The sequence below is a fragment of the Protopterus annectens genome, chromosome 8.part0, assembly GCF_019279795.1.
Source record: "Protopterus annectens isolate FY-2018-M chromosome 8.part0, PAN1.0, whole genome shotgun sequence".
NCBI classification, from domain to species: Eukaryota; Metazoa; Chordata; order Ceratodontiformes; family Protopteridae; genus Protopterus; species Protopterus annectens.
In genome coordinates, this window is record NC_056741.1 from 34,326,986 (window position 1) to 34,348,787 (window position 21,802).

The following is a 21,802-nucleotide window of genomic DNA, read 5'->3' on the forward strand; positions in this document are numbered from 1 at the left end:
AAAATATTCACGGAAGTACTAGCTTTCAGTATAAATGCTTTCATGTATGAAGCAAAAAAGCCATGAAGTGCCTTTTTCCAACTAGAATATATACACACATATATATATATATATATATATATATATAGAGAGCATCTTGTTAGGAACTTTGTGAGACCATGAAGCACCGTGACTTAGCCTGAAATTAAATTAAATTAATTAAATTAAATTGAAATTAGACTAAGCCTGAAATTGGTCAATATTGACCAGTGCACTACCCTGTTAAAACACATAGCTAAGTAGCTGTCTAACTAAATGAATACATAGATTATCTATTCCATGTATATGTGTGCCCTCAGGAGTTTTATAATAATATCTGTAGTTGTAAAACAGGGTGGATTTAATGACCAAAGAAACATCTGGGTGGAGTATTTGCTAACATGCCACACTGCATTTTCATGTTAAATTCCTTCCTCTTTTAAAAGTGTGCTGGCAATTGTGACCTGGCATAGTGTGCTGTCCATGAATTAGGACAGGACTGTGTATTTAAATGTCTGTATCCAGAAGCATATCCCGTTGAAGTCATCTGTCAGAATTGAGCACTTATTCATGTCTTTAAACCCATCTATACGCATGGTTCTATATGTATGTTCCCATACCTTTCAATTGCTATGATTTATGCATAGATTATGATTTTTGACCTCAGATTTTGCCTTTCTCCTCCTAGATTTACTGCCTTTCTGTTAATTTCCTCATAAAGATGGACTGTTAACTGTAGGTATATATATTATTAAATAACTGAATAAGCCTATACAAAGATTCCTGGTATCTATAGAACTTCTAATCTAAAAAATAAGAAAACTGTCCTCTTTAAGGCTCTCTGCTATTATTTTTAAGGGGAACTGCTATGCTTTTTAAAGTTCATGGTTTGAGATGTATGGATGTCCCACTGCAGGCAGCTGTCAAAATTGCACAATTATACTTGTCTGCAGACCCATAGACATGGTTCCACATACATGTCCTATTGCAGACATCTGTCAGCATTGCCATATTATACATGGCAGACCCATGTGCATAGTTCCACATCAGTGTCTTATTGCAGGCATCTATAATATTGCACCATTATACATTTCAGGCCCATGTGTATAGATCCCCATGTATAATTGCAAAAATTCATCAGTGTTTGCTCATAATACATTTTTACCAAGAATGCACATGGCATTACTAAAAGTGTTCATTGAAAATGTGCTTGTTGCACTTAGATTCTCGAAAGATAAGTTTCACACATACTCAACACATGCTATAAATACTGGTATCACTTGTTTCCTATGAGGATACTGATGAATCACTCCTCTGGGTGATAACTGTACTAGCACCTTTTTTTATTCCACTGAATTGTTGTGTCATTGCAACATTCACTCTGTGATACTGATGATAATAATATTTTTTTTCCTTTTATGGACATGCCTACCAACCCCAGGTAATGCTTATGGTATGGTCAGGTATATCTTTAACTATTAACTGACACATAAACATATAATATGCAAATATGTGAGGGTATGGTACAGCAGATGTGTGTAGAGCCAATAACCCAAATATCAGTGGATCAAAACCATCCTTTGCTATACAGTTAGGAATAATCTTTTATCCTTCTGGCAATTAGTTCAGAAAATTAATGCTATGAGATGTTAATAAGCTGTTTCCTGCAGACCAGGGTTTGATACCCCAGCCTCCATTTGTTTAGTGTGTGACCCTCAATAAGTCACTTAGCCAGATAGTAATCCAAGGCAATTTAGTGATTATAATTGGCTGCTCACTCCAGGATTGCATCCCTAGTAACTGCCTATGAACCTATATATTGCATATGTAGTGAATACAGATGCTAATCCCGGCCCCATCCGACCCATGGTAGCATGGGCGTGAGGTGTGTGAATATACTTGGATGGCACCTAGGGATGTTATCTGCTTCATACTTGCAACAACCAGTGGACAAGTTGCTAAAGGGGATATACAGAGTATTCCCTACAGTAAGGCAAGGACATAAGTAGGCAGGTATCCTGGCTATACAATTAGAAGCAGCCTCTCCTGAGCTGCAGATTAAGACTGCTATAGTAGTGCAGAGAGTTAAATTCCAACCTTCAGTGGAGTGGACTAGAAGAGCCTTGACCATAATACCTGGCTGAAGGGGTGTAACTGCAAAAGTTAGAAGGAGTATACTACTCTAAAGAAGAAAGGCTGCCGTTCTTAATCCTAGAAAGGCTGGAGAAGGAGAAATTGAGACACAACGTTCACATGCTGACAAACAAATGACAAACAGGTTGTCAGCACACGCGCATCATTTCCCCTCACTAAATAAGGTCTCGACACGTAAAACCACATATGTAGAGATACTCACAAGTAACTTACTAAAACCTTACAGGCCTCCCATATACTGCCCTCAGAAACTTCATGCAAACAACAAGTCAACACCAACCACAACACATAAAAATACACATCACAGTGTCTCCACAAGCAAGTCCCTATGGTGAAACACCACACATGCAAACATCTTGGTCATAGCAGACTCCATAATAAGACACATGGACACCCCTAAACTAGCTTGGATAAAGAAAGGGTTACAATCAGTTGCCTGTCAGGGGCAGGATTCACCAAAACATGCAGGCACTCAGGTCACTCAACCATAAGTACCAGTATAACTCATCGTACATGTGGGTGTGAATAACCTGAGCTGTACCTCCCGTAGATGGAGACACATGACATGATGACACTTCATGAAGGCAGGTAGCAGGCAGGCTAGCTTTGAGCACAGTACTATTCTACAATGATGAAGATACACATAATGATACAAAATGAATGAATTTGTTTCAATAATTGGTGTCAATGCTGAGTGCAGGGACTCGCAATCAGTATTCATTGATATCACACAACAACATGAAAATGTCTGGATGCTGCTACCTTAGATTGTGTCTGCACCTGTCATTGCTAGAGCTTTTGAATACTGGCAAATTAACAACCACCCTACCAGCCCAGTTTTTAGGCAGAGCCAATCAAATCCTGCTATGCTGTCAAATGCTCTTGAAAAATCAGGCTGGAAATTTACTGCTCAATGCTAGGAGTCCTAACAAGAAACTGCACCCCCTGCTGCTCTTGCTCCTGGAGAATACTGACATCAAGACACAGTAAGAGTACTGCTCAAGGCTATGGCAAGACCTGGATCAGTCACAAGACTACAATGCCTATCTCACATTCAGACCCTCTGAAGGAAAAAAAACTGAAAAGGAAAAAAAGTTTCAGATAGCAAAAACAATCGCACAGCAAGATTGGTAAAGGAAAATGACTGGCTTGAGCTAATCCATGTCCAGCTGTCATCAACAAAAAAAAGTCAAAACCAAAAAAAAATAAAAAAAAAATGGAATGAATAAGGAACACCAAAAAGACAAATAAAAAGATAAAAGAAAATCCAACTGTTGATTTCACCAACTTTTTTTTGCTTTATAGTAAAAACTTCACCATATCATCCCCCACCATATCATCACTAACTCACCCTTGCACTCTGTGTATTTACTACAATCACTTGCCCATCTAGCCCAACTTGCCATTCAGCCCAACACTCTACCCTCCACCAATTGAAAAACCCCTTACCTCAACTAACTAACAGAACATCCTGACTTAGAGACATACTCGGAGTGCAAATGGACTTTGTCAGTGCAAATGCTCTCCTCACATAGAGCAAAAGTAGAACTAGGAGCACAACTTACAGAAGCTCACCTCTTGCTGTAATAACTTGTAATGTGCTATTTTTTTTTATATTTGTTACATTTGTTTTATTTTACATTCAAATTAAGCCTTTTTTCCCTTTTTTAGTGGGAGAATTTTCCGCAGTAGAAAATTAGAGATACATTTTAGAAAAATTCAGTTGTTGTGTCTAGAGCTTTTTCTGGTTAGGGGGCGATTTTAAGAGAGTTCTTAGCAGAACTGATTGTGATTTGCTTTAAATTTTTGAGTTATCTGATGCACAACTGCAACGCGCTGGTGCGCCTTACATTCATTCTAATGACCAGAAGATGCTCTAGCTGAGAATCTAGCTGAGAATCTTACTGACGGGCGACAAACGCATTCTTACGAGGCGGCTTACGCACAGAATCGCAGCACACCCACCAAAACATAAAACACATTAACACATGGTTTTGCACATCAACAGTTACATCAGAGAATAAAAATACAAATAAGAAAAAACAAAAATTTAATGTAAACAGATTTGTGGTGTACAGTGTGTATTTTAAGGACATAGTACACACATACATATTATACATACATGTACATTACATTATTGATTAGCTAGTTTTCAATCAGAATAGTTTTACTCTCAATTTTGATACTAATAGGTTCAATTCCTCCCTTCCAGTAGGGGTAGGGTAAAAGCTAAGAGTAATGTAAGATCAATCATCTTCCTGAAATACCTATGAATGGTTGTATTTGAAACCCCAAACCCTAAAGAAAATTTTTAAAGATTTAATCCTACTGAATTGCCTTAAATTAATTGTTCTTAAAAGTTCCCTCTAACCCAAAAAAACATAAAGCTAATCCAAGTGCTGAAAACCAATGATTGATACCCTTAAACACTTGAATGACCTGTATAAAGTATTTGAACAAATTAAACCCAGGTCTGAGTGATGAAGGAAAACCCTGGTGGTGAGACTCTGGCATAAATAGATTATATAACAGATGGAAGAAATTCTGTCTAGAAGCAAGAAACAGGGGGTAACCAGGAAAAAAAAGGAGGAAATTCAACAGGCACAAAAATTCACATATCCAGTCAGGTTCTCATAAGGCTAGTCAGGTCTAAAATAGCCAACCAAAGAAAAAATAACTACAAAAAAGAATTTCATTTCACAAAAGAAAATCATAAGGAAATACTCAACAATGTGAACCAGTTGAATTGAGATGCAGTTGACATTCTCAGCCAGACAAAATAAATAACAAACCAAACCACAAACACAAACTTCTTTTTTCACACTCCTTCTTCTCCTCTCTCTCTCACCTCCACCCTCGTCACTTCTCTTTGCCTGTTATCACAAAGAAACAAAAAACTCAACAGAAGTAAGCTCTCTAAAGCTAGAAAAAAACCAATAAATAAAAACGGGATGCTTATTAAATAACTTGAAATATGACTGAGAGGACCCATTCAGATCTCTATTTATTTAACCCCTGGCCTAGCTGCTTTGTCCCAGTCCAGAAAGAGGGAGGAACAAACCCCAACACTCCAACTTCTGGGGACCACCAACAGACCCAGGAAACTACTAACCCCAACACAAGTTACCCTAGCATATAAGCAAGAACAAACTCTATGGAAATCATAGTTAATCTACCAAACTCTAGAACTCCTCCACTACAGAAATCAACCCCCAACCCTTTTTTAACTTAATCCTGGTCCTACGCAACCGGCCTCTTTTTGAGAGGTCACGAGGCCATGGATGAGGTAAGATGATCTATAGGGACACATGTCACCACCCACCACATCCATGTTTATTACCAACACAATATTATAGATAAAATTATAAAAAAGATGAAATCTATACAAAATTGGATCATAAGCTGGATAGATAACTGAGCGACGCTTGGACGAAGATGACAGGGAGCCAGCATGGTCAAGAGATCAAACCAGAGGCTTACAGAGTCACCAGTGGTGCTGGGCTTGTTTGCTGGGCCCTCTTTGTCTTAGATAGAAATGTAGATTGCCTTTGCCATTCAAGGATGGCGCAAAAACTGAACTGCCAGAGCAGTCGACTACTTTGACAACCCAAACAATGCTGATAAGAAACAGAAAGATTGGGCATGTCCTCAACCATGTGAAGAAAAATGTGAAGAAATGCATTGGGAAATCCTACATACCTGCAAATTACAACATTGAAATACACCACCCCAGGAAAGTACCCAGGTGAATTTAGTGGTGAGGCAGATAGACAGTAATCAACTTTGGTAATGATGTGTCATACCAGTGTGAAAAAAAAAGTGGTCAAAAAAAATCCAATTCTTTATAATTAAGGGCATGGCATTCAGATCTAGAGATGCCATAGTAGCACTCTGCCTCATCACCTCGATATACTCATAATAGAGCACATAGAATGTAACTACACCCTTGAGGAACCAGGCTGTTGCTGCAAGCAAGTCAAAGGTTTCTCACCACAGTAATCACCACAAAATACTAACAGCAACATAATAATGATTACTGACTATTACAACAATTATATTATTACTTCTAATGATTACTGATGAGTGATCTATGCCTGACCTACAAGTCTGTTTCTGACCCAGCACTTATAGGTTCATAGGTTAGGTGCTAGCTATCTATCTCATAAAGCAATTATAAGCCCAGCCAGAATGTGTTGCCCTGCCGCCTTATAGATTAGTTCCCTGTGCTCTGTCCAGCAGAGCCACCTCCCGATCCCTAAGGTAAACTTTCTGTTTCATCCACTCATCAAGGTTTCTTTTTTTGAAGAGTGTTAGCTGTGAGTGCCTAATGTGTGTCTTGGGGGATCTTCCAAAGCATGGGGAAGTCTGGGACACAATCAATCATCCCAGCATGTCCTATTTATTTGTTGTGGTGAGGTTTTAGATCCCTAGAGCATGTGGCCGGTTAGTTTTTAAGGAGAGCATGTCCATCAATCATGTCCTGGTTATGGCTTTGTATGTGTGCAGCAGAGATCCACCTCTGAGTGGGTGATGTGACGAGTAACAACTGGAGTTTCTCTTTCAGTCGAGCTGCATAGAGCATCTGTTTGGGGCCATTGATCCTCTTGGTGAGGTACTTCTGTGTCTTTCCAGCTGTTACAGGTGTCTTGTAAGGTACATCCCAAATGGGGTGTTGCAAACATGGTCATGGGATATAGGGGGGTTTATGTTCAGGCTGGTGAGCTTGTCTATAATACCAGATGGGGGAATGGTGTCAGGCCTTTAGCAAGGTCTAGGTAGGCTGTGTGTACCAACTTTCCCTCATCTATAGCCTTGGTAACTGTCTCAAAGAAGTCCACCAGGTTCAGGAGGCATGATCTGCCCTTAACAAAGCCAAACTGGGTAGGGTCCAGTGTTTGGAGGTTCCCAATGTCTTTGTTAATGAGTTCCATGATGATGCGCTCCATAGCCTTACAGACCAAGCTAGTCAGACTTATAGGGTGATAGTTCCCGGAGTCTGTTGTGGCTCCACTTATAAAAATGTTGCAGATTCACAAAACTAAATGCACAGGGGTTACCTTCTCCAATGAGTTAAACCTGATCTCTGGCATGAATAGATCATGCTGGAGAGACAGACATGTGTCCCACAAATTGCCTCTCGTCTGGAATATGCTTCCTATTCATGTATAGCAGAGCCCTTCACGAACCATTTTCATGCAGAATCTGGACCAGCACATGGGAAATCACAAATTCACTCCTAGGGTGTTGCCCATATCCCCTTATGAATTCACTCCTGGGGTGGTGGCGGTGCCCATATCCCTTATGGACAGAGGCAGCCTGTAAAATTGTCAAAACAATGCTTGCTGACCATTTTTATCTTTCCCCTTGGGATAGAAAATTGGGTAGAAACTAAATAAAACTGGCTAGGCTTGTAAGGGCTCTTGAGCGATTAGCCTAGTAATCTCCTAAGAACCTATGAACCTATGAAGGAGTACTCTGTTATAAAGAAAAACGTGAAAGAGATTGGAAGGAGCTGTACATAGAAAGACTGTGGGACTCTTACCTTAAGTACTATTTTGTTCTTTTGAATGGCATTGTGACACAAACTTTAAACTTGAAGCAAAGATAAGAAGAAACACGAACCGTATGCGTGGGTGGCTGGGTGTGTGTTTCTTGTTTTGGAGTATTCAATTCTCAAGTGTGCTAAAAGTGAAGAACTTAGTTTCTATTGATCTTGTTAAACAGACAAAATATTAATGATGAGAATTGGTTCCAGCAACTGTCTTTATTGCAAATACCAGCCTGCCTTTGTCATTATACATGTTTATTTATTTATTTTTATATTTTCTACTAGCAAGCCTAGTCTGAACCATATGCATTAGCAGGCCATGCTAAAAGCACTACCTCTTTCTAGGTCCAAATTCAGTTACTGTAAGCTATTTCTACATTAGTAGAGCACTTGCAGTTGTTAACTACAATGCTAAAAATGTTTTTGGTACTCACTAATATATAATATTCTGTACTCATAAGAAGTTATCAGTAATAAAAAGCATTTAATTGCAAACAAGTAACTTATAAATAAGTCTTATAGCCCTAATTTTCTACTTTCTTGGACCAAAATGGAAGGCCAGCCAGCTTCTGTTCCATCGGTTGCCAGCCTCATAGCACTTGCTAAAGTCAGGCAGTGTAGTTACTACCTGATGCTCATAGGTCATGAACGACTGCTTACCTGTCACAAACATCTGTGAGAGATGCAAATATTTAACTCAAATAAAGTCAGTATTGTCACAGAAAAGCATGGTCTGTGAGTATCATACACCTTCTCATCAAACCATTCAGATATATAGAATATTATCATATGCTGAGGCTACAAAAAGTCATTGACTAAACCTCCAAAAATTAACAAGACCAGGTCTCAGTGGATAATAAAACATCACAACACATACTGCCACATCCATTACTGAGACTCACCAGGGGAAAAACTCCCCAAATCAGGGATGCTTAAACCCTGTACTAATAAAAATGTCCTGGTGACTCCATAGTTAGACACACAGACTCTGCTCTCACAAGGTTGGACAAAAACAGGGCTGACACTGAGTTGTGTTTCAACATTGTCATTTCATCACAATGAACAAAACTGCTGGAGGGATAGGTTCCTGACCAGAGACTCCCCAGACTCTGGAATAGACTGTCTATACATATCAAGCAGAGCGCCTCTTTGGCCCTCTTCAAAAGGAACCTTGATGATTGGATGGGAGATATGAAATTCACCCTGGGGATCATGTCAGTCGCCCTGCTAGACAGGGGTCCAGGGAAGTAAATACTGTGCGAAGATCATGGCCTCAAACTAAATGCCAAAAAGTGCATAATCATCCCCTTTAGAAAAAACAAAGTACCCACAAAATATCACATACGTAGTACCCTAAATACAGAAAATGTAATAAGAGATCTGGGAACCAGAGTAGATAGTAATCTCTCCTTTGATAATCATATTGCCAAAGTGGTTAGAAAGTCCTTCTATGTGTCCCACCTAATCACAAAAGGGTTCGCATCTAGAACAAAAGAGGTTATTGTGCCCCTCTACTCATCACTCATCAAACCCATCATAGAGTACAACGCTCCATTTGGGATGTACCTTACAAGACACCTGCAACAGCTGGAAAGACCACAGAAGTACCTCACCAAGAGGATTACTGGCCTCAAACATATGACCTATGCAGCCCGACTGAAGAAACTCCAGCTGCACTCGGTTGCATACCGCTTACTCAGAGGTGATCTCTGCCTGACATACAAGGCCATGTCCAAACCAGAATTGATGGACATGCTCCACCTAAAAAGAAAAACAAATCCCCAAGAGCCACACCCTCTAGGGATCTAAACCTCATCACAATGATAAATAGGACTTGCTGAAGGGATAGATTCCTGTCCCAGAGACTCCACATGCTTTGGAACAGGATTCCAGTCTACATTAGGCAGAGCACCTCACTAACACTCTTCAAGAGAAACCTTGACGAGTGGATGAGAAACAGAAAATTTACCACGGGATCACTGCAGTGGCTCTGCTGGACAGAGGCACAGGGAACTAATGGCTCTGCTGGACCGAGGCACAGGGAACTAATCTAAGGGGGCGGCAAAAGCCAACACATTCTGGCTAGGCTTATAGATGCCCTTCGGCAGATAGCCTAGTACTTACCTATAAACCTATGAACCTAAGAAATAGCCAGGGGATTGTTATGGCTAGGCTTGTATAGGCCCTAGTGCCGATAGCCTAGTACCAAACTATGAACCTATGAACATTTCAAGGGACATCAAGACCTTCATGACGAACAGGTATGACTACAACATGGTGGTGGTCCATGTGGTCATAAATGACCTGGTATGTAAAGCCCTAAGGAATACACAGTGACATGTTTCTGAGTTATCCATGCATGTCACAAATGCAGGAACAACTCTGATATTGAGCAGAATCCTACTTTTGGCAAGGTACAAGGAAAAGATGATTGATTTCAACAACTGGCTGAATAACTGGGGTCATTCAAGGGGATCCAGTATATATCAGTATGGGATAAACTACTGTGCAGCCCTATGTGCTTTTCCAAGGACAGCTTGCACCTCTCATTCCAAGGCTTCTGCATATTGGCTAAAGCCTTTGCTGACCTCATAGTGCCTTTTTAGGCATTGTCCAGCTTATGGATCTTCTATAACAAATAAAGCAATGGACAATATCACTGTGGCTCTAGTCAATGCTAGCAGAATACATAATGAATTGTCTGACCATGAAGCCCTCCTGCATTTGGAGCTCATTTACGTATGTGTTATTACTGAAAGTTGGTTTAAATGTAGAAACCACTCCTTCTATATGAGGGTTATGTGCCTACATTGCCTTTACACCTAACGGGAAGCATTATAGATATCCATATTTGTTAAAGTCCACATTACCTAAATGCAGATTCCCAGTGACCCACAGGCTCAGCTTATTCAGATTCAACTCACTCTAAAAAGAACCAACTATCAGATCATAGCATGTCACAAGACCCTCTCAATGAACCCCCAAATCTATGCCCATTTCTTAAACACATTAGATGAACTTCTTATACACAAAAACTCCGTCATCCCAGGAGACTTTTTCTGTAGATAAAGTGGAAGACCTACACCTCAAATGCAGTTTATGCTCAAAAATTCCTTGACATCATGATGAAAACTTACACTATCCCACTGCAGTCCCCATCTCCAGTGAAGTCTGACCCCCAAATGTTAACCTTCTTATTCTAAATCCGTAAACTATCAGATGCAGAATTCACAGTATTCAAAGACTTCAAATGTCCTACTATTCTGTGATGAAGTATCAATGTTCAGTTATTACTATTACCCCAAAATGCAGGCACAACTAGTAGTCATGCAAGTGAATTCTATGTTTGCCTAGAAAACAGTGCAAATCTAGCAGTTCCTACCAAAACTAAACAAAAGGAAAAGGAAAACAGCAAACCGGCTCGGTAGCCCACGTTAAATAAACATTATTAAAAAGAAAAAAGCTAATTAGAATATAGCGAAAGTAAACACTCATAAATCAAGGCCAACTTCAAAAAGATAACCAAGGTACAGAAAAAAAGCAACCCGGAAAGCAAGAGGTTCCCATGAACTTAAACTAGCATCACAAGCTAAGTATAATCACTAATCCTTCTTTACTCACATCAGGAAGTTATGAAATAATACATAACATTGCTCTGAACCAATTCACAATGGTACTGCCAACTCTGATCCAGTGCATATCACAAATACATTTACAAACAAATTCAGTGCACATTATACCCCAGAGACATCTAAATAAAATCAGCGTATATGTAAGGATCTCAAACCCCCTGTCATTAGAAAAGAACACTTGTGAAAAGTACTTTCCAAAACAAATAAAACATCCTCTGTGTGACCTAATAACATAGCTGTCTGCCTGCTGATCAGGACTAAACATGCATGGGGGGGGGGGGGGGGGCAGTCTCCTATAGGTATTCATCCTGAGCATATCCAGCAGCTCATGGGGGGTGCAGTCTCCTATAGGTATTCATCCTGAGCACATCCAGCAGCTTTGTCTCCAAGGTTTGGAACACAACAATTGTGATGCTATGCCACATCGGCAGCGCCACTATAAACCCCAGGAATTACAGACCAATCAGCCTGATGAGTCTCATCTATAAGGCCATGGAATACGTCATAACAGGTCTCACAAACTATGATATAAAAACTCTGAAAAGACCTGACTAAACAGTCTGGCTTTGTTAAAGGGAGCTCCTGTCTAATGAATCTAGTCATTTTTTTGGAGAGGACACAAACCATGGACAGTGGCCATGCTGTTCATGCAGCATACCTAGATTTTGCCAAGCCATCTGATGATAATACATGCCAACATTATCAACAAGCTAAATGCACTGCAAATTGATCTCTGTGTAGTTAGGTGAATAGCAAATTAAGTGAGGGACAAAGACTACACTGTGAGGGTGGCAGGCATGGTTCTATATTAGAACATCAAAAGTTTAATGGTTCGAATTACTAAAGGTTGACCTTTAATGACTTGAACCATTAAAATTCAGAATGTTCAGAAAAAATAAATAAAAAAAAAGAAAATCTAAAAGGGTGTAGGCAGGGGGCGAGCCCCCTGCTCCCCCCACAACCCCCGCTACTTAAATATACCAACTCCGAGACCGCACTACATTGAAGTAAATGGAAATATCCCCTTATGGAGACTTCTGTTTACCCATTTGACGTTCTGCACTTTCGCTATTCTTGTGTCGACATTGTCGGCTTTCGAGAATATAATAGATAACCGGCAGGCATAGCTTCATACACCATGAAATTAACCAGTGGGGTACCGCATAAATTCATGCTGGGACCTCTGATATTCAGAACATACTTCTCTGATTACCAGATCAAAATCAATGAATTAAAAAAGTTTGCAGATGATTGTAAACTTGGTGTTATGCTTAAATCATCTCTTTGATATGCAGAAACTACATAGTAAATTTGCTTATGTAAATAGCTGATGCTCTGAAAATGAGCTAAAACTAAATGCTGAGAAATGTAATATTGTTCCATTTAGAAAACAAACCCTACACCAGCTTATAGTATTGAAACTACTCCACTCCAAAATGAAGATGTTGTGAGTGAGCTTGGACTATAGGCAGATAACTCCCTTTCATTTGATGATCATGTGAATGAGCTTGGACTATAGGTAGATAACTCCCTTTCATTTGATGATCATGTGAATGAGCTTGGACTATAGGCAGATAACTCCCTTTCATTTGATGATCATGTGAATGAGCTTGGACTATAGGCAGATAACTCCCTTTCATTTGATGATCATGTTGTAACCGTAGTCAAGAAACCTTCGATCTGGCACAGTTGATTACAAAGGGTATTTCTTGTAGTTCCAAAGAAGACCTGTATCCAGTAGATTCTACAAGGATTAGGTCTATTGTAGAATACAATGCCCCTTTGCAATTCATCTTATTAAACATATCAAGCATTTACAGAGACTCCAAAGATTCCTGACAAAAAAATAATCCCGGACCTAAAGGTCCTGAGCTACCAAGAGAGGCTGAAGGCCTTGTTCCTCTATTCAGAGTCCTGTGCACACTTTAGGGACATATCTGTTCCTTGCCTTCTGGGCCATTGATACTCCAATACCTCTCATTTCTCTACAAATCAGCCAAGCCAACACTAGTGATCTGAACCTGCTTCAGAAAATAAAGAAATCACAGTGGAGAGACAGCTTTTTCACACAATGACTACCCATTTTCTAGAACAAGCTTGTCATACACTATCTTCCTTTAAGAAGGAATTAGTCAATCGGATGGGTATTCATAAATTAATCCCATGATATGACTGTTTTGTTGCGCCTTGAAAAAGAGGTAAAGTCTAAAGGTGGACACTGACAAGGTGCAAATGACCCAGTAGTCCAGTTTTCTTGTAAATTTACTTCACAGATTCAAGATACAGGGTTTGATTCTCACCTTTGAGGGAAATTGGCTAGGCTGAAAATGGCCCACAGGGGCAGCTAGCCTAATACTTACCTGTGAAACTATATCATGTAATGTTGAACTCATAAGAATACAAAAAAAAAATGTGTGAATTAAAAATTCAATGAACACATCTAACACAGAAACACAAAACATAAAGCATGCTTAAAAAAAACCCTTAAAATACATTACTGTGCAGGGGGACTTGCTCACTGCACCTCCTGACCTAAATATACCATCTCCATGATTGCACTAACTAGAAGAAGGGAGAAAACTGTTATAATACAAATCATTGCCAGCACACACAAACCACAGCAGAAATCACACTGCTATCAGCAGAAAAGAAAAAAAATAAATAACACACAATATAACCATAAGCATAAAAACCCACATAAAAATAAACAAGCCCTATCCAGAACTGACATAAATAAACTTCCATCCTATAAAGCATCTAACAAAAACACACTTCAGCTAAAACTGCTAAAATAGTTAGCCTTCAAAAGGCAAAAGCCAATAATTAATGATATACCAGTACTATGCTAAAACCCTTATAAATAAATCACCACCAGCCACAAGATTTTAAATAATATCTCTAATAGAAAATGTGCAATACAATTAAATATATGCAAATGTATAAGCTTACATGGGAAATAATAAAGTAAAAGAAGTGAAATAGAGGACTGTACCCATTTTAGTCAAGCAACTTTGCTGCAGGGATTTCTCTCTCTGGAATTATGCTGAAACATCTCTGGTCTCTCTCTGATAGTATGAAATCAAAATGTATGAATTTCCAGTTCAAAAAAACAAAAATCTACTGCAACCATCCCATTCTCTAAAACTAAACACCTAGAATGAATAGCACAGCTCTTCTTTTATTTATATTGGAGTGATGACAGTTTGTGAACAGCAGGTGCTGTCTAAGACCAATCAAATGTGGAGCAATTTACCAGAGTAAAATTCTCATTTATTTATCTATTTATTTATTCATTGTTTACCGGTGGCCTAAACACAAACTTTTACAACGTTACAGCATTGTATATTCCAGCATGAGAATTACGTCAGTGTCAGTGAGTTGTTGCCATAGACTTACTCAGATATAACCAAGTGCATACTTGGTTAACATGATACATTACAGATTATGACTTTCATCAGGTTAGGGGAGTTTTGTTTCAGAACATTATACAGCAATAACTAAAATGATGCACAGATCCAGCCATTCATTACTCCACAAGCGCAATTCCCCCATTTTTGCACATGGGGTTAGGTCGAGGTGTCACTTTGCGACAATCCTCTAAAGCCAAGTGATGCACAGCTCCTGCAGATCAATACCGAACTGATAACATTTCAGCACGTTTCCCTGTAAAGACATTTTCAAATGACACTTAACATCTATCTTTTGCTGTAGTATTTCCTGCATGGATTTAAACTTTGATTTCCATCACTTTCGTCAACTAAGAAACCTGACCAAAAAAGCTATATTAAATGACAAAAAAAAGTTTTACTGTGAACTACAAGAAACCCATTTTAATAAACCAAAACAATTTTGGTCTTCCGTCAATAAACTCCTTTCTCCAGGATCAGCCAAAACTCCCTCCCCACTAAATGCTGACCCAGACACCCCTGACCAAACTGCCAATGCTTTTAACTCCTTCTTTACTGAAACCATTCAATCTCTTGCAAGTCAACTGAACACTAATAACTTTTACCCTCCAAATATTTTAGCAAACTCTTCCTACAACTTCTCTCTACAACCTGTCTCTACCTCTTTCATCCATCGACTTATCCTCAAACTGAAACCTTGTACACCCTCTGCTGACAAGCTTCCCTCCCTCTTTCTGCAAAAGGCTGCCAAAGAAATTGCCTACCCAATAACTATACTTATAAATAGAACCACCCAAGAAGGAACTATCCCTGACATCTGGAAAGTCTCTCATATTATCCCACTACACAAAGGCGGTAACTCTTATTCTAACTTTAGGCCAATTGCACTTCTCTCACCTTTAGCAAAGATTATGGAGAAGTGTATTCATCAACAACTTGTTCAATGTCTCTCCCTACACAATATTATTGCTAACTGTCAACATGGTTTTAGACCCCACCATAGCACCACCACTGCCCTCCTTTCCTTTGTAGATACTATCAACAGCAATCACAATAATAACCTTTTCTCTTCCGCACTATTCATCGACCTTTCAAAAGCTTTTGACATGGTAAACCACTCTTCTTTAATTAATATTCTGGAATCCCTCTCATTTGACAAACTTTCCATAAAATGGTTTAGTTCATATCTCTGCAACAGACAACAAGCCGTTCTCTGGGATAACCACATCTCCTCCTTATTGCCCATTTCTATTGGAGTCCCTCAGGGCTCTATTCTTGGCCCACTTCTCTTCTCCCTCTTTATTAATGATCTCCACTCTGTTATTCCACAAGCCACCTGCATTCAATGACTCCACAATTATTTGTTCAGCAACCTCATCTTCTGACCTAATCACACTAACCCAAACTATCTTCAACACAGTAGAAACATGGTTTACTAGACGATACCTCCTCCTTAATGCTAACAAAACTAAACTTCTCCTCTTCACCCCCCCTCCCACTACATTTTACCATCCTGTCTAACAACAATACTGTCATCTCTCCAGACTCTACAACTAAACTGCTTGGAATAACCATTGATGACAATCTCTCTTTTGATCAACACATTAACAACACTATCAAATCTGTAAACAGAAAAATGGGATCCTTATACCGGATCAAACCATTTCTCACCCCATCAGCTAGAGCCACTATCACTCTCATCTTATATCCACTCTCTTTTATGCCTCTCCTATCTTCACTAACCTCAAGAAATCTAACCTAAACAAACTAGCAAATTGCTACAATAACATTGCCAGCCACTGGCAACCCCTTCAGAACCCATCACTGCCTTAATTTGAAACTTCTAGGCTGGCTAGAACTACAAAACTATCTTACACTCACACAACTCTCAATTGCACACAAAATTTTGTACCAACCTGATAACACTCCAATTCTTTCACAGCTTTTACCCGTTATAACAATCTTACCTCCCCTCTTCTAAACACTTGACCAAACCCATAAAATCTCACAACTTAGCTGGTGACTCACTATTCACTAATACCACAGGCCGAGTATGGAATTTACTACCTAGGGATATAACACTAATCACATCCCTACCCCTCTTCAAACAACAAATCAAACTGTACTTCCAAAATCACTGGCTTTGCTCATGTAATACTCCTGACTAACTTCTCTCCCCTCCCCTGCCCTTTTCCCTCACCTGGTGCTTTATATCTAGCATATACCTTTCCTTTCCCTTTAAGTCACTCTTTGTTCTGACCTATTTTTCTTACCTCTCCCATATCCTCTTGTTAGTCTCTCTTTTTCTCTCATCTCTTGACTTCTATCTCCTTCCTATCTTCTCACATTACTTATTTCCTCCTCCTTCTCCTTCCACTCTTTATTTTAATTTTTTTTTTTTTTATTGTAGTAGGAGCCTTATGGCATAGCCTGTATGTGATTATTAAGTAGCCCTTGAAACTGTCCTATCTCTAGTCAGGACTTTTAATGATAATGTACCTTATTTTTTGTGAATTTGATTCACCTAGTTTATTATTAGCAATTTGTATTACTATTGTTGTCTTACTTGTATTCTTTGTGTTTATTAAAAGTATGTCTCACTGTTATGTTCTATGTGGAGCTTTTCTCCCCGGGCCTCTACTGAAAATGGAGATATATCCAGCTAGACTAGCCCGGTCAACAAATGTAAAATAAATAAATAAATTTACATAGATGTGGCAACCAATGTGAGAGTCATCTGTACACTTGGACTAGTGTGGGAGTCTGCCATGATTTTGATGTGTTTAATTTTTACAACAGTCATCCAGTGGTGTGAATCATGGCTTGAGATGATTGTCACTGTTGAAGTGACACCCCGACCCCATGTGCAAAATGGGAAAAAGGCATTGAGGATGGGTGGATTGATGCTTTTATAGATCAGTTGGGCAGTTATATTTAAGAGCATTAGTAGTGAGTGGTGTCTTGTAGTTCCTACTGCTGCATTAGAGTATGGGGGTAGGGGGACTGTTGCAGAGTATTAACCTTTGCCCAGGAAATAGAAATATTTGTATGTGTATTTAAGATATGCCACCAGCTTTTTGATGAAAGGTGAATATTCTGCAACTTGCCTGACTTCTATGGGAAGATTGGTATTTAACTAAAGGATTTTTGGCAGCAGTGAGTCAAAAGGGGGGTTTATTAGGATCACAACATTATTCTCATGACTCCTAACAGAATTGGGGGGGGGCTTTATTTGTAAACTGTTTCTAAGAAGGCACAGAATCTGATATTCAGTATCTTGAAGTTGCGTGAAGGTTAGAGTAAGCTGCTAATGTGTGGCTTCATGGCATAATGGTACAGAAGCACACACCAGGTATGTGAGTTTGAGGCCCACAAGAGGTGCCTATACACATAAAGTGTATGATGCTTTTTTTGGGGGGGGGGTTGGTATAATGATTAAGGTGTTTACCTAACAAGCATAAGCTATAGGGTTTGATTCTTATATTTGGTCACTATCTGGTTACTGGGTAGGTGGGTAATAGGTCTGGAGACTGAGTGCCCAGTATTAGGAGGTGTGAGTTGTTATTACTTCATATTCACAAGGTACTGGGCTTGATTCTCACATGTGAAAGGGAAATTAACTAGGCTTAAAATTTCTTACAAGGTCAGCTAGCCTAGTTCTTACCTATGAATCTAATGGTAGCCATTTTTAGGGTGGTGCTTTGGGGAGAAAAGCTGATGAATTTACAGATACAGTGTATCATTTACTTTTATGGAACCCTCCTTTATTCCAGTCTGTAGTTTTTGGCACTTTCTATATCTGACATAATCTTTTAGAAGGCTGCAATGCATAGCTTACGAGTACAACATGGAAAAAAAAAACACCACTGTCGCTATTTGACCATTAAACTGGCTAAAGTGAGGGCTGTTAGGTAAAATCATGTCATGCTCTCTTTTCCCATAAGCTGACATCCCCAGCAGCCTGGCAGACTGCTTCTCCCTCACTTGAAAGTATGACACTTCAAGATCTCTGAAATCATCAGGGGTGAGTCAACTGCGAAGCAGGACCTCTCACAAAAAGTAAGGACCTACTCTTACTGTACATAGATCCCCAAAGAAATGACTTGCCATTGTCAGCCAGAACAATGGACAACAGAATCACCTTCCCCACCTTAATCATAGTGTGGATCTCTGCCAGATGGTTATGTCATTGTAGTGGCACTTAAATCAGTGGCACCTAAATGTGTAACATGGTTTGGTATGTCTCAAACAAAGTCTTTGTATCTGGACTGAATTTAGGGTGACTATACCCATCCCAGTGATCCCTCTTCCCAGCTACATCATTTTTCCAACTCCCCTTAGCATCTTGAAGTTCTATGTATATTTCCCTAGCTTCTGCCATTTCCTTTTTTTCCCTATCCCCACATCCTTTTTATCGCTTGATGACCTCCCTTTACCACCTGCTTCTCTCAAGTCCCAGTTCGTTCATTTTTTTCCATCTCTGCTGCTAGATCTCCTTCCAGCACTCATAAAATACCTGCATGACGTTTCTACATTTAAATCACCTAATATATTTCACAGGTGTCTTTATATCCCCTCATTTCTTCTGATTTATTTCTTTCCTTTGGTTTTCCGACATTACTCTTCACTGATGTATGCTCATCATTCATTCATTCATTCATTCATTCATTCATTATTCATTCATTCATTCATTTCTACAATTTGCTCTATCCTTTTCAAGGTTGCTGAAAATACAGGACTTATCCTAGCAAGCCATTGGCATAAGGCAGAGAAACAGATCTGAGCAGGATGTCAGTCTACTACATTTGGTGCATGTTTTAATTATTCTCCAGTTCTCCACGCAAAGGTTTTACAGCTCCATTATTTATGTTTACTTATATATGAACCTTTTTTATGTCCATCTAATAGCTAATGCAAGGGAGTCTGGAATATTTGATTAGCTGCTAAAACAATTCATCCACATTTTTATACTGGTTATAAGTGATTTTTTTATCATACCGACGATTACCTTATACTTATTTATATTTATTGCTTTGGTACGTGTACTTTGTAATAGGAATGTACTGTCCTTAATACTTTAAGGTACAGGTAATTCAGGACTATTGGAGAATTGTGCTATGTAATATTGTATAACATTTGACTACTGTACTATAGTAAGGGGCTTATATCCGCGGTGGTACAGCGGTAGTGTTGTTGCCTCACAGCAAGAGGTTCTCCTGTTCGATTCTCAGCTGGAGTGCCTTCTGTATGGAGTCTGCATGTCCTCCCCGCGGTCGAGTGGCCTTCACTGGCATGCCTTCACTGAAGGTTGGGCGTTGGGCTGGCAACTTGGCACCATAAAAATCTACTGCCAATCATTAGCGGACCGGTGTTCCGCTGTGGCGACCCCTAACCGGGAAAAGACAAACAACAACTATAGTAATGGGCTTGTTTTGTTGCAGCAGTGTTTTTCTTCTCTGTCCTTCTGTATAAATGGACCTGTTCACAATGGACAAACAAGTTAACAAATGAAATAAATGTAATAAATGGGGTCTCCTCAATATGGAATTTTATACCTAGATATGTAAATGGAGCAATTTCATTTATCGGAACATTCATTTAACTGAATATTTTGTAAGGTACTAAAATATTTTAAACAAATAAGAAGTGTAATGCATTTGTAAAGCAGCATTCTTTCATTAGCCTTCCTACAGGCTTGTATGCTAATTCTAAAGTTCATTCTTCTTTACATTTTACAGCTCACTGCTGAAGCGATCTCATTCAGAGGACAGTTTTAAACCTGAACTTAAAGAACAAAGGTTCAAAATGCCTAAGCCAGCCTGGTCTAAATCCTGAAGGCTCATAAACTCCTCAGAAACTCATGCAGTCAACACCCATGCAGATATCACTCATCTTCCTTTTGTACCACTCTCCTATTAATATAATATCTGAATCTGGAGCATTTCTCCCCGGGCCTCCAGTGAAAACTGGCTCATTCCAAATCGGACTTTTCCGGTTATCAAATGTAAAATAAATAAAATAGATAAGTAAATATCTAGGATCTTATCAACTACCACAACTGTCCTGGCCACTCCATATTTTGGCATGTAACAATATGCTTCATCCCTCTGATAGCCCAACAATTTTAACCACTCCATATTGTGGCAACTAATGCTATATCACATCAAACTGATATCCTTGTAAATGTGCATTTTACGATATATAAATGTCATGCCATTCACCACGTTTCTGTCTGGCAGAGCTGAAAATTTTCACATTAATTTTCACAATTCTGCTATGCATAAACAGAAGACACACATTGAGGCTATGTTGTCAGAATAAGCTTCACATTTAACCATCTTGCTTTGTACATCTCTGTTAGATGTCCTAAATAAGTACACCAGATCAAGTAATACCATTCAGGCACAGCCAGGAGAGTATACCGTAATGTCACATGAACACAGCATGAAAGCAGTAGAGCTCTACAAATCAGCCTTAGTAAAATAAACAGAGAATCCTACAAGCTATACTGAGCAACTGAAAATAATGTCATTAACATAGCTAGGCAATATTACACTAAAGACAGCTATGTAGCAACATCATAATCACACAAAACAATGCACAATTGCCTGCTAAATGCAAAATACTGCATCTTAAATCCTCTCTTACATTGCACTACAGAGGGTTACAGAATGTCATGGATATGAAAACAAGCAATATGGTCACCATTAAATAAAATATGCCATCACAAATTAAGTCATTTATATGCAGACAGAGAGGTAGAGGCAGAATAGAACAAAGGAAATTAATATAAGTATTTACATACTGAAACTAGGATGAAAGTGAAAAAGGTGGACTGGGGACTGTAGAGATAAATTCTAGAAAAGAATGCAAGAGTAAAATGTTAAAGGGAACAGAGAAACATAGCCAAGTAGCCAGATGGAAGGAAACGTTTATTATTATTTTTTTTTCTTCTTTATTTATTTATTTTTTGCAGATGAATATCCGATTGTAGAAGGTATTCTTAGGAATGCTTTCTGGGAAGAGGCCTTTTTGTTCTCTGG